The 14,546-nt window shown below is 46.9% G+C and overlaps 1 long non-coding RNA gene across 1 annotated transcript in view; it reads left to right on the forward strand.

The window, feature by feature from the left end:
• The window catches only part of LOC132249130 (uncharacterized), a 170,565-nt gene that overhangs the window by 3,872 nt on the left and 152,147 nt on the right, over positions 1–14,546 (forward strand). The window lies entirely within an intron of this gene.

A 14,546-nucleotide genomic window follows, 5' to 3' on the forward strand; every position in this document is an offset into this window, starting at 1 on the left:
AGATTCACAGATGGCAAGGTCTGTTTGTTCTCTACTCCTAGTTTAAATCACCCTCATATTTTTTTAATTTTGATTTTATTCATGGGATGAATGAATCCTTCTTCTGACTTCTGTTAGTTGAAGCTTAGCAACTATTTGAAAAGAATTGGATTCCTGCTATATGTGCTATTCAGGTTTATGGGAAAATATATTCTAGTAACTGGGAATTTTGGTAAGTCTGAATCAAGAGTTAGTGGGAAAAAAAATAAAACTAAATCAGTTTGGTTTTTTAGTTGGTAAGTAGCTGAGGCAAGCTGTATGTGCTCTCTTTCTCCTGTATAGACTCTAATTTCCAAGTGGACTGTATTTCCCCTGAGATAAACTTGATAGACCTTCTTGATGAGGAAAAGCTGTGCATCATGGTACTTGGTTGCAATGCTATATTTTTTTTCCAATTAATCGTTTTTTTCCTTCTACCTGCTATAATTTTCCCTTTCATATTTTAAGAACATTATAGCTATGTCATAGTGTGAACCCTACTACCATAAAGTAGTAGGATTATGAAAAATACTTCTATTTTAGGGGTTACATTGATCATGGACACATCCTCACTGTTTAGCACAGTTACCTGAGATCTTATGGAATTGTGACATCCCAATTAGTGGTTTCCTTGCTACCCTGGCTGCAGGAACAGGAGAAACTTACCCTTGTGTTTGGCACCATAGATAATACTTGCCCCTTTAAAGAGTAATTTTACTGGAGGTGTGACCATGATGAATATATGTATATGGGTTAAAATCACTGGAACAATGTATGTGAGGAGAGGTAAAGGATTTTTGTAAGAGTTAGACCAACATTTTACCCTCTTATTTATGTGTATATATTAATAATGTGTGTGTATATTGGAGCTGTGTGAAATTTCTATGCCAGTTTTGTTTCAATGTTGTTTCGCTTGTTTTGAGGTTGAAACAGGGAAATCAAAATGGAACAGATATTGTCAAAACCGCCTTGAAACAAAACGAGGCAAGGTTTTTGGTTTTTTTTAGAAGTGGGACAGGGCTGCCAGTGATGGCACCAGCAAGCTAATTTCAAAATTCAGGAAGGTGGCAGGCTACTTCCACTGGAGCATCAAGGAGGGCAAGATGTTGTGGGATAAACAAAAATGGCTGAACATCCAGCAGCACAAAATCATGCAGCATATGGAGAACAGTGGAACTCTACATACCTGATGCTCAAGAGGCTGGTGGAGCAACAGAAGGCCATCCATGATATGGGGAGATTGGGATCAGTGGCCCCCTGAACTGAGCTGAGTGGGATACCATCTCCCAGATCTTGGTTGTCCCCAAGCCCTTCCTTGAGGCCACAGAGTCTCAGTGCTGCTGATGCCCTCCTTAGCCAGGTGATACCTGTAGTGAGGGAACTTCAGAGCCAAATGGAGAACTTCCCTGGGATCAATGTTCCTGGCTGGGACAAGGGGTGAAGGGCACCATATGCCACATCCAAACGCTGAATCAGTGGGTGGAAGTGCACTCACACCTTGGTGGCTGCCTAGCTTGCCAAGGATGTGGAGCCACTGCTGTGCACCCCCTTGGCCTACTGGGCAAGCCATAGCTAGATGTGCCTGGATCTGGCTACAGTTGCCCGTGAGCACCCGTCCTGGCCTGTTCACCAACCAGTGTTCCAACCAAGAGGGTGTTCATCATCACTGGTGATGTAATGACACCCCACCACACCTGCTTGGTTCCTGGTTTGGTGGAGCAACTTGTGTTCCTGAAGGTGAACCTCCAGCTTCTGGGGTTCCCCAAGCTCCAGGTGCAGATGGACCGAATACCACCCTCCTCACTCCAACCACACCTATTTCCTTCTTTCATTTTTTAAAAACCAGTGACTGCCTGGCTCTCAGCTGGAGGGGGCCCACACTGCATCACCAGCCAGCAGAGGAAGAACATGTTCCTGATGAGCTTGCTTCCCTGCCAGGATAAACTTGCAGGTATGGGCTGGGCTATGGGGAAAAAGGAAGCCCCAGGTCCTGGGCATGACCACTAAAACTGCACCCTGCCAGGGTAGAGAGGTCTGGTAGGACTGCTGACAGCTTGGCAGCCCCATAAATGCCAGGACCAGTGACCCCCTGGTGAAAGGCTGGTAGGAGGCACCATTATCTCCAGCTAATGCATGCATGCACACAGTCCTGGCTGGGGAAAGCCCAGACTTGTCATGTCTTAGACAGGCCTGATGCTCACAGTGCAGTTGTGAGGCTCCCAGTGAGCTCAGCTTAGCTGCCTGGGATGCCAGCTTTTGCATCGAAAAACCCTTTGTTGGGCTGAGGAACTACCTGCAGTTGGTGTGTCTCCTGGTCCTGGATGGAAGGAATAGTAAAGAAGCCAGAGGCTGGCCTAGCACACAATGCAGGCAAGAAAGCCAGTCAGTTAAAATGGAAATGGAGGCATCAGGGGGTGAGGGAAAGGCTGGGTGGGAGAGGGGGGATGTAGCAGCACAGGCAAAAGTGCAGAGGTTCCTGGGGAGTCAGCTGTCTAGCAGGTTTCAGTGTCAGAATTCCACTGTGTATATTGAGTCTATGTACTTCTTCAGCCTGACAAAGGTTTTTCAACCTGAAAGCTTCCTAAGATATATTTCTGTAACCATTCCAGTTTTTTTCATAATAAACATATAAACATAAAAATACAAGGTAAGCCATCACAAACCATGAGTAACATATATCCAATACAACCTCTTTACTTCTTGCTGTCAATTCCTTTATAACAAGAAAGGCTCTGTGACAGTTCCGTTTGGCTACCTTAGATGCTGCTGGTGCTGAGCCACGTATGTTATCTTTACAGTGGTGGACTACGATGAGGCTGTAGGGAAGGAGTAGGCCATACTGGGGCACACTGTTGTGTTATGCAGAGGCCCCAATGCCAGGAAGGGCACACTTGAACACACACACAGTGTCACCCACCCATGTCACAAGTTTTGCCTGCCTGTGGTCAGAGGTACAGGGCCCCAGAACCTCCCTGTACCTATCTCCTTGACAGCTGGCAGGCTACATGGCCACAGTAAGGCCTAGCAGCCAGGCCTGCAGTAGTTTCCACAGCCCCCCCCCCCCAAGACAGACACTGTTGCACAAGCATCCATGTCATGAGTTCTGCCTGTCAACAGCTAGAGGTGCAAGGCCCGGAACCCAGACTTCTCCTGCACCTATGTCCTTGACAGCTGACAGGCTTTGTGGCTGCAGCAGGGGTTAGCAGGCCTGCAGTATCCCCCCCCTCTGTGCCCCAAGACAGACATAGTCAGTTGCACAAACACCCATGTCACGAGTTTTGCCTGTCAGCAGCTAGGGGTGCAGGGCCCCCGAGCTCCTTGCACCTATCTCCTCAACAGCTGGCAGGCTTCATGGCTGCAGGAGGGCCTAGCAGGCCTTCAGTTTTCACCTGCCTCTGCCCCAAGACAGACACAGTTGCACAAGCACCCATGTCAGCGTGGGTGCATGAGTTTTGCCTCTCTGCACCTAGAGGTGCAGGGCCCCAGAACCCAGAAGCACCTATCTCCTTGACACCTGGCAGGCTTTATGGCTGCAGCAGGGGCTACCATCCTTGCAGCTTTCACCCTGCTGCACCTTAACACACACAGTGTCACCCATGTCATTAGTTTTGCTTGTCTGCATCTTGAGGTACAGTTTTCCTGAACCCCCTGCACCTATCTCCTTGAAATGTGGCAGGCTTTGTGGTCTCAGCAGGGACTAGCATGCCTGCAGTTTTGACCCTGATGTGGCTTAACACAAACATTACATAAGTTTTGCTTTCATAATTTTGGGGTGTAGTTTCCCTGAACCCCATGCACCTATCTCCTTGAAACTTGGCAGGCTTCATGTCCTCAGAAGGGGCTACCATTCCTGCAAGTTTCATCCAAAAGTTTTATTTCAGGCCAGAAATGACGAAGTTATAGGCTGTTTTGACCTTCCCCAGTATATCCTATGGGCAAAACGGTGAAACAGTGTTGAAACAGTGTCGAAACAGTGAAATTGTTTCAATGAAATGGAATAGAACAGCTGTTTCAAATCTAAACCAATTTGAAATGGAACTCTGTTCCACCATTGAAACATTGAAACGCTGGTTGAAATGGAACACTGCTATTTCTCACAGCCCGTGTATGTGTGTATTAGGGCTGTGAAAAACAGCACCATTTTGTTTCGATTTCCATTTCACCATTTCAAAGGGACAGTGTTTCATTTCATCATTTCATTTCATTTTGAAGCACTGTTTCGTTTTGTTTAATTGAAACCATTTTGCTGTTTCAAAGCATTTTGAAGTTTCACCAATAGGCTATAATGAGAAATCATAAAAATGACTAAAACCTTTTCATTTGAATCAGGCAAGAAATGACAATTGCATGGTAGCCCCTTCAGAGGGTATGAAGTCTACCAAGTTTCAAGGAGATAGGTGCAGAGGGTTCTGGGAAATCATACCACAAACTGTTCAAAGCAAAACTCATGACACTTACCAGTAGCCGAAGCCTCCTCTCATCTGGCGCACAAATCTGGGGGCCTGCACCCCCAGGAAGGCTGCAGGGATGTGCTAGACTCCTCCTGGGGATGCAGGCCAATGGATATGCATGTGGGATTGAAGAAGGCTGCCACTGCTACCTGGAACTGGCACTGGGCACAGCTCACATCCAACACCAGGAAGATTGCTGCTGCCGCTGGCCCCAGTGGCAGCCTCCTGTCATCTGGCGCACAGGTTCAGGGGCCTGTACCCCCAGGAGGGCTGTGATGGACTGCTGCCAGGTGTGCTAGCCCCAGATCTAATGCACTGAATAATAGGAGGCGGCTGCTGCTGCTGCTGCCATCTGGGACCAGGATCATCAGCAGCATCAATCTTCTCTGGTGCTGGGCACAGCCTGCACCTAGCACCGGTCCCAGGCAGCAGTAGCAGCAACAGCAGCAGCAGCTTCCTCTCATCCAGCATGCAGATCCAGGGGCCCACACCTCTGAGAGGGCTGCCGGGCTGTGCCAGACTCCTTCCAGGGGTGCGGCCCCCAGATCTGCATGGCAGATGACAGGAGGCTGCCACTGCCACCAGAAACCGGTGGCAGTATCAATCTTACCTGGCCCTTCCCCAGCACAAGTCCCAGGCAGCAGCAGCTACCTCCTCTCATCTGGCACACAGATCCGGGAGTCTGCACCCCCAGGTGGAATCCAGCACTGCCCCGTAGCCCTCCCAAGGTTGTGGGGCACTGGATCTGTGTGCCAGATGACAGGAGACTGCTGCTGCTGCCTGGGACTGGCACTGATGCCAAGTAAGCGCAGCTTCAAAACTTGAAACATTTCAAAACTTTTGAAACATTTCAAGTGCCCTTGTTTCATTTTGAAGCTGTTTTGAAACCTTTTGTTTTATCTCAATTTCAGTGTTTCAAGCTCAAAACACACTGAAACAGCTTTGAAATGAAACTCTGGTGAAATTTCACACAGCCCTAACATATATGTATGTATGTATATATATTAGGGCTGTGCAAAGCTTTCAGGTGCTGATTTGACTCGGAGGAGATTCAGCCTGATTTGGTGGCTGAATCTCCAAATCCAAACAAATCAGGGGACCAATTAAAAGGTCTGAATCAATTCACAGAGCTTCAATAATTCGGGCAGTCCCCACCCGCTGCAGTAGGGAGCTGGAGCCAAACTCAGAGCTGGTAAGTAGGGGGTGGGGAAGGTGGGAGCTACAGGAAGGGGGAGGGAACCATGAGGTTCCAGACCTCATCCCCTGCCTGTCCCCCCGTCCCTGCCCCCAGTGCTTTTTATAAAAGCCCTGACTCACCGGGTGCTGCCAGGCAGGGGGGGCAATCCCTGATGCCCCCAAATGCCCCACACTGCATGGGGGACTCTGTCATGAGCCTCCCGACCCTGCCCCGCTCCCTCAGCCCCCTCCCATGCCTGTTCCATCCACCGCGGCTCTGGCTCTTCAAGAAAAACAAAACAATCCCCCCCCCCCACACTCATTGGTTTCCTGCAGTGGCCTCGAAGCTTTGCAAGGCTCATGGAAGAGCCCCCTATGCAGCATGGGGGAGTTGGGGGGCAGAGGGGATTGCCCCCTGCCTGGCAGGAACCAGTGTGTGTGGCTTTTTTTTTGTTTTTTTTTTCTTAAAGGGCCAAAGCTGGGGTGGGTGGGGCAGCCATGGGGGGCTGGGACAATGTGGGAGAATCAGGGGGCTCATGACAGTGACTATTCAGGACAGTGACTCGAATCACCAAATCAAATCACTCTCCCTTGAATTGGCTGAATCGAAAGCTGAAGTGAATACTAGTCACTTTGCACAGGTATGTGTATTTGTATAATAGTCTACTGGTCTGCTTTTTAGTAGCAGGCCCCTTTTCCATGGTGCTATCAGCAGTTCCCAAACTCTGACTCTTTGTGCACCACCAATTTAAAATGATACAACCTTAAGTAACACTAGCAATTTTTTGTTATATTAAGATATTATAATAAATCTGTTAACATATACCACTGACATGTTGTCTGCATACCACTGGTGCTACGTGTACCACAGATTGGGAACTACTGTGCTAGGTTATTAACTCATCATTCTCTTTTTCATTTTTTTTCAGCATGTTCAAGGTCCCCATTACTGTTGTTGCCCTGTGTTTAGCACCTTGAAAAACAATGTATAGGTTGATGTCTGAGTTTGTCATCTACTCAGTGGCTTCTATTGACATAGAGTGAATTGAGACTCTTACTCCAGAAAACAATTTAGAAGGAAATGGTTCATTAGAAATTCCATGGTTTGGATGTTGCCTTTGTTGCAAAACAAGATGCACTTTTTATCCTTTGCAAAGTTGTGACTGTAGCTTGCAAGTCAGGTTCTGATGTGGGGTGGCTTGATATTGTGAAGACAGCCATTTGTTCAGAAGGATGTGTGTGAGATCACATCTTGATTAACTCTGTTGTTTTTCTACAATTTCTGCTATTATTTTGTAATAGTCACTAGGTTTGGAAAGTTTTAGTGATAACTAGGAGGAGGTCCTGGGACGCAAGATGGGAGGTCAAATAAGGAGATTTTGGAAATCTTTCTAGAGAGGCAAATCTAAGTTCATTATCATGCAGTTGTATCCTAGTTCTTTTGCTGGTTGTCCTCAAAGGGATAGGAGCAAAAGGATGCGCTCTTTAGCTCTTCTATGTCAATATTCATTGGTATTCAGCTTCACTCCCGGTCTATTATAGCCCACAATATTCAGCCCCTGAGAAAAAAATAATCAAAATAGCTGTCCACAACATCTGAGTGCCTGATCCCCAGCTGGTTCTGGCTTGCTTGTGGGCTATGTTGTCCTTATCTTGACATATACCTTTATTGGATATTGACAGAATTTAAAACTAAGATCTAGGACCGCTCCATGATGTTTCAAGAAATTTTTGTACTTTAATTTGGTACCAGAAAAACTAACATCCAGGCACCTCTTCTGCATGATAGTTGCTCAAATAGAATGTAGAAACAACTATTTTGGACTTTTTGGTTAGAGTTAGTATAACTTGTACTAGCCTTCTAACTTTTTTGAGAACTTTTGTGAGTCATACTTTCTGCTTGAGTGAAAATTCTTTTCTGGATGGTGCACAAACGTGGCTTGGTATTTGATTATGATTTTAGTTTTTTTCTGCTTCTCCCCTGGATAGTTAGGAGAAATGTCAGTGAAGGAAAATAATTAAGTGCTGAGACTAAGGACTTACTTGGGTTTTCTGTTCATTTGATATTTAAAATCCTCCTTTTACCCTTTTTGTGATCCAATGGATTTGCTTATCAGTCTTTCTTTTAAGCTAGGGACAGACATTCAAAAGGCTTGAGCCTGAATTGATTCAAACTTTGTAGGTTAGTCTAACCTGGCTAGGCTAAGCCAATTTGTAACTGCACAGACATCCCAGACATGCAGGCAAATGCCTGCAGTGACTCAGGCTAGAAGCCAGGGGGTGCTAGAGCAGCCTTCCCTTTCCTTCTACAGTGCTGAGCTGAGAGGGGCATGGCCAGACCCTGGCAGGATGCTGTGATTAGGTTCAGTGTTTATCACCCCTGATAACCCCAGTTCCCAAACTCTGACACATTATGCACCACCAGTTTAAAATGATACAACCTTAAGTAACACCAGCAATTTTTTGTTATATAAAGATATTATAATAAATCTGTTAACATGTACCACTGACATGTTGTCTGCATACCACTGGTGCTACATGTACCGCAGATTGGGAACTGCTGTGCTAGGTTATTAACTCATCATTCTCTTTTTCATTTTATTTCAGCACATTCAAGATCCCCATTATTGTTTTTCAAGGTGCTAAACACAGGGCAAAAACAATGTTAAAGGCTGATGTCTGAGTTTGTATTTATCACCCCTTTTATTTATACTGAGTCAGTATTGATCACCCCTTTAAGAAAACAACAGAGGGACATTATCAGCTAGCTGCTTTTATTCTGCCTTTGTCCCAGCTATCACAGCATGGACCATAGCCAGCATATGGTCTGCTACCTAATGTTGTGCAACTGTATAAGGCAGAGGGGATGGCAAAATCCCTGCTTAGAGGGGAGGGGGGAGCAGAAGCCTGCAGTCTCTGCCAGAGTTGCAGCCAGGGAACAGAGGGTAGGGGCCAGCCCAGCTGTGGAATGGAGAGCCCCACCTAGCATGGAGAGCATGCCAGGATGCTTAAAGAGTCTGATTTAACTTAAACCAGGTCTGGGACAGACATTGCATAAACCGGTTGGACCCATATCAGTTAAGTCTGATACTACATTCAACCAGGTTTATTTCAAACCAGTTTCAGCCATTTTAAAACTGGTTTATGTGCACTGAACATCTGTTCTGTTAAGGTTTAAACCAGTTTCTGGTCACTCAAACCAGTTTTTGTATAATGTCTGTCCCTAGTCTTATATTTTTAAAAACAGTTATTGTTTCAGTATTCTGCCTTCGGCCACAGAGGGTGGTGGTTGATGGAAGTCAATCATCATGGTGCCTTGTGACCAGTGGGGTCCCTCAAGGCTCTGTCTTTGGACCTATATTGTTCAACATCTTCATTAATGATACGGACATTGGAGTCAGAAGTTTTCTGTTGATACCAAACTTTGCGGTAAAGCATCTACACCTGAGGACAGGAGAGTGATCCAGACTGACCTTGACAGGCTCAGGAAATGGGCGGACAAGAACCTGATGGTGTTTAACACCAAAAAATGCAAGGTTTTCCACCTTGGGAGGAAAAACCTGCAGCATGCTTATAGGCTCAGCAGTGCTACGCTGGCTAGCACTATGAATGAAAGGGACTTGGGGGCCACGATTGACCAAAAAATGGACATGAGCATTCAATGTGATACTGCAGCTAGTAAAGAACGCTGGCTTGCATCCATAGATGCTTCTCAAGCAAATCCCGGGACGTCATTCTCGCGTTGTACTCGGCCTTGGTGAGGCCACAGCTGGAGTACTGTGTCCTGTTTTGCACTCCACAATTCAAAAAGGATGTGGAGAAGCTTGAAAGAGTCCAGAGAAGAAGAGCCATGCACGTGATCAGAGGTCGGGAAAATAGACCTTATGACGACAGGCTGTGAGCTATGGGACTCTTCAGCCTGGAAAAGCACAGGCATATAAGAAAAGAGCAAAATATAAGGAAAAACTTCTTTACTGTCTGAACCCCGAAGGTCTGGAAGAGCCTGCCATCAGAGGTGGTTCAATGACCTACTTTGAACACCTTCAAGAGAAAATTGGATGTTTATCTTGCTCAGATCCTATGAGCCCAGCTGACTTCCTGTCCCTGGGGCAAAGGGCTCGACTCGATGATCTTCCGTGGTTCCTTCCAGCCCTAATGTCTATGAAATCTCAGCCTAAGACTTTATGGATTCACTACAGGGGTACTGCTGGCCTAAGTCTTTCTATGGGCCCATTTTGGTAGGCATATTCTGAGCATGTGTATTATACATGGGCAGCATTGACTTTAGCATTGATTTAAAAAAAAAAATGTGGCTGTTGGTAGTCACTTGTTACATGCAAGCCTGGTAAGAACACTTACCCAAGGTATGGGATACCTGGGCTTTAGGTCTTACTGCTCCAGGGAATGCTTATACATGTTTACATTAAACTTTTATTGGATAAAAGGCATAAACAGCACTGGGAGTGAAGATCAAAGTAAATTCCCCCACTATCACCACAAAAGTGCCCTCCACAGGTTCCCATTTCATAGAATCATAGAAAGAAAGACCTGTAAGATCATCAAGTCTGGTCCCCTGCCATGGGAAGGAGGTAACAGGCTCAAACAAGCTCGATGGGGTGCTTGTCTGGTCTCCTTTTGAACACTGCCAGGGATGGTGACTGCACCACCTCTGCTGGAAGTGTGTTCCAGATTTTGGTTAGCCATACAGAAAATAAGATATTTTTTCTGTATTTCCAGTCTAAACTTTTCCCCATCTAGCTTGTGCCCATTGGTCCTCATCCTCCCAGGGGGTGCTTTTCTGAAAAGTTGCTCTCCTGGATCCTTGTGTTCTCCCTTGACATAGTTGTAGATGGCCATCAAGTCACCCCTCAGCCTTCTTTCACTCAGACTAAACAAACCCAGGTCCCAAAGTTTCTCCTTATAAGGCCTATCCCCCAGGCCCTTGATCATGTGGGTTGCCCTTTTCTGCTCCCTTTCAAGCTTGTCCACATCCTTCTTAAAGTGCAGTGCCCAGAACTGGCCTCACTAATGCTGACTAGAGGGGGAGGAGCACCTTTCTGGATCTATTGGCAACACATCAGCTGATGCACACCAGAATTCTATTTGCTCTGTTGGTGACTTCATCACACTGGTGGCTCATGTTCATCCTCTGGTCAATTGTCATGTCCGGCCTCTTTCAGATGCAGTGCCAGCCAGTAGATCACCACCCATCATATAGATATGGTAAGGGTTCATCCCAGATGAAGGACCTGTCACTTGTCCCTTTTGAACCCCAGCTCCTTGCTTTCAGCCCATAGAACCAGCCTGTCAAGGTCATCCTGGATTTTTGTCCTGTCCTCAGATGTAAATGCCTGTCCCCATAGTTTGGTCTCATCTGCAAACTTAATCATTGTGCTTTTCACTCCCTCATGCAGGTCATCAATAAAGATGTTAAAAAGCATAGCCCCAAACACTGATCCCTGGGGGATGCCACTGGAGATGGCCCTCCCAGATGAGGCCACCCCATCAGTTACCACTCACTGGGATTGGCCACTGAGCCAGTTGCCAACTCACCCCACTGTAGCCTGGTCTAGGCCAGTACTCCAACATAATTGAGAGGATTTTTGTGGGAAACAGTATCAAAGGCCTTGCTGAAATCTAGGTAGATGATATTTACCTCCTGTCCCATGTCCAGCTGGTTAGTTACCTGGTCATAAAAGGACACCAGATTTGGTAGGCATGACCTCTCCTCGATAAAGCCATGCTGGTTGTTTCTCAGTGCCCCACCAGTTGCAAGCTTGTGGTTGATGGCCTCCTTGACAATGTTTTCAAAGACTTTTACCAGGACTGATGTCAGACTGACCAGTTTGTAGTTAGCAGGGTTGTCCCTCTTTCATTCCTTAAAGATGGGCACCATGTTTGCCCTCTTCCAGTTGTTTGGGACAATTCCTAAGTTCCATGACTCTATGAACAGCCTTGCCAGAGGCTGCTTTTTCTCCAGTTCCTAGTCTCACATATGCCTCGGGCCCTAGCTTCAAAAGGAGGTATGGGGAATGCCTTCAGTCTAGCATTGTCTTCTTTCTAGGGGTTAGGTCAATTTCCTGGTAAGTGGTAAATGAGATATTCTTTTCCTCCTGCAAGGCTATGGAAGCCAGGTCTACTATTTCCTGGGTGAGTGTTTTAATAAACACTTTCACACCCAGGTGAGTGTTTTGAACATGGTGATTTTCAACACCTTTATCAATTATTTGGATGGGACAGTGAAAAGCTCGCTGGCCAAGTTCATGGATAACACCAAGTTATGGGGCAGTGTGGCCAAGTCAGAAGATAGGTTGCAGATACAGGTGAACCTGAACAGGCTGAAGAGTTGGGCAGACCAGAACCAGATGAAGTTTAACACTTCCAAGTGTAAGGTGCTCCATCTGGGGGCAAACAATCCTCAACATACATACAGGCTCGATGGTGACAGCTTGACTTGCACCATGGCTGAAAGGGACCTTAGGGTAATGACTAACCATTGCATGAATATGAGCCATCAGTGCAAGGCGGTGGTCAGCAGGGCAAAAAACACGCTGGCATGCATTAACCGATGCATCTCATGTAAAACTAAGGAAGTGATACTCCCGCTGTACTTAGCACTGGTGAGACCACAGTTGGAGTACTGTCTCCAGTTCTGGGTGCCGTACTTCAGTAAGGACATGGAAAAAGTTGAGAGGGTCCAGAAAAGAGCCACCCGTATGATCAGGGACTTGCACGGCAAGCCATATGAGGAAAGGCTAAGGGACCTGGGCCTCTTTAGCCTAAAGAAGGGAAGGTTGAGAGGGAGCTTGATAGCGGCTTACTGCTATATCAGAGGAGTGCATCAGGAGCTCAGTGAACAACTGTTTACTAGGGCATTCCTGGGGAAGACCGGGACCAATGGATAAAAACTCCTGGAAGGCCACTTCAGGCTTAATACCAGGAAAACATTCCTTTGCAGTCAGGGTGTCCAGACTGTGGAATAAACTCCCTCCAGAGGTGGTGCAGTCATCTGCCCTGGAGGTTTTCAAAAGGAGACTGGACAGTCACCTCACTGAATTCCCTTAACCCCCAGTTGTCTTCCTGCCTAAAGTGTGGGGGGGAGGGGGAGCAGGGGATGGACCCAGTGATCTGCAAGGTTCTTTCCAGCCCCTAACAATCTATTAATCTATGAATAAGAATTAGGTTATTATTCAAAACATAACTGACAAGCCAGCCAACCAGTAGCTACTATGCAAAGACAAATTTGGTCCCTGAATCTAAGCTGTGGCTTCATGCTATGGATCCCAGTCTTACATTAGCTATCTAAATTACTCACCTAAGTCTGGGAAACAGGTGGGAATGCAGAGACAAGCACAAATCCTTTCATTGTTTCCTCAGGTGGGGAGAAGAGAGAAAAGCCTGGGAGGGGTTTCTTCCCCCAACCAGGAAGATCCTGGTTGGCATCTGGTGTGGGCCAGTGAGTGCGTTTAAACTCCACCCCCAACTGCCTCATCCTGGTGGGATAGGCTGGGGTCTGTCCATGCCCCCTGCTCTCTGTTTGGGTGGGGAGCGTGGCAAGGGGGAAACCTTTGGAGGTGGGGGTCAGTGCAGGCTGCGGGTGGGGATTTAAACCCCACTTACCTCATCCTGCTAGACTGGCTGGGGCCTTACCACACCCAGCACTCTATGATTGAGCAGGGGGAGAAGCCTGGGAGGTGTTGCTTCCTGTTACCAGATTTGCCCGTCCCTTTGGGGTATGCTCATTTATTAGAGATATGTTTCTGGGGTCTCTGCAATTCTATCAATGTACTGCTTGTATCATTTGTGTTTCTATATGGAGCTCTATCTCTTCCTTCTGCAGGTCCTCATCCCCAATGGAGCTATATTGTAGGGCTTAGTGTCAGTGGAGCTGGGTTCCTCCAGCTACTGAATCAGTTGAACACACACACACACCTCATATGCCACAGACTCGGCACAGAAATAGTTCAGAAGGGCAACAATAAAATTCAGTCAGAGACATGAATGCAGGTTAACAGAGCATGTCTGAGCAGGCAGGTTTACTCACCATTTCCAGGCTGACACCCTTATATGCTCTGGACTCAGCACAGGAACACGGCATGTCCAAGCTGATTTTTTGGGCTTTACAGGGATCTTTGGCTTAGGTAAAAGAGGCATTGCTGCAGAGAAAAAGGGGAGGGCGGGTGTTGAGGAGAAAAAAAGAGTAAATGAGTTTTGGAGAGAGAGTATGGCAACCAGCTTGACCATAAAAGTTAGTTTACTAGCAGGTATATGAAACTTTCAATGATATAGTTGTGGGAGGGTGGCTGTGTCTATCTCAGTTCCTCTCAGAAGTTTCCTGCCATAACTTTGATTGAAAGGGAAAGATGTTCAGTGTTAATACTTGAAGGGGAGGAAACACCACAGACCATGCAGATGGTTAGTTTCCTGGTGCTCACTTTATTTGTATCAGGGTTACAATGTTAGTTCCCCTGTGCTAATTGCCTCATTAGCAGGGAAGTGATATGGCTGTTCTAATTAACTCTTGAGCCCGTGAGTCTCCCAGCTGTGTTAGTCAATTTCTGCTCAGGCCGGGCTCTCACCACCAATACCTCATTGATGGTATGTAGAGCTTACCATCAATCATCCTGGCAGAGCGGCATCTTCGCTGCAGCTTCCCATGTCTGGGGCTGAACCCACCGCACTCCCTGTCTGCTTGGTGAGGGGACCGGTTTCACACGGTTTCCCCTTTTCTGTGCACAGCCCCAGAGTCTCCTGCCTCAGGGTTCGTTCCTCTGCTTGAATCTCCAAGACCCGCCAAGTTCTCCTCAGCTTGCCCATGCCAACTATGGGGCTCGGGTAGGTGTTCCCGCTCCTTACCCTCAGGCTGTGACATCCCTGATCCCCGGCTCTCCTCTGATATTA

Source organism: Alligator mississippiensis, chromosome 3 (assembly GCF_030867095.1).
Source record: "Alligator mississippiensis isolate rAllMis1 chromosome 3, rAllMis1, whole genome shotgun sequence".
In the NCBI taxonomy this organism is placed as follows: Eukaryota; Metazoa; Chordata; order Crocodylia; family Alligatoridae; genus Alligator; species Alligator mississippiensis.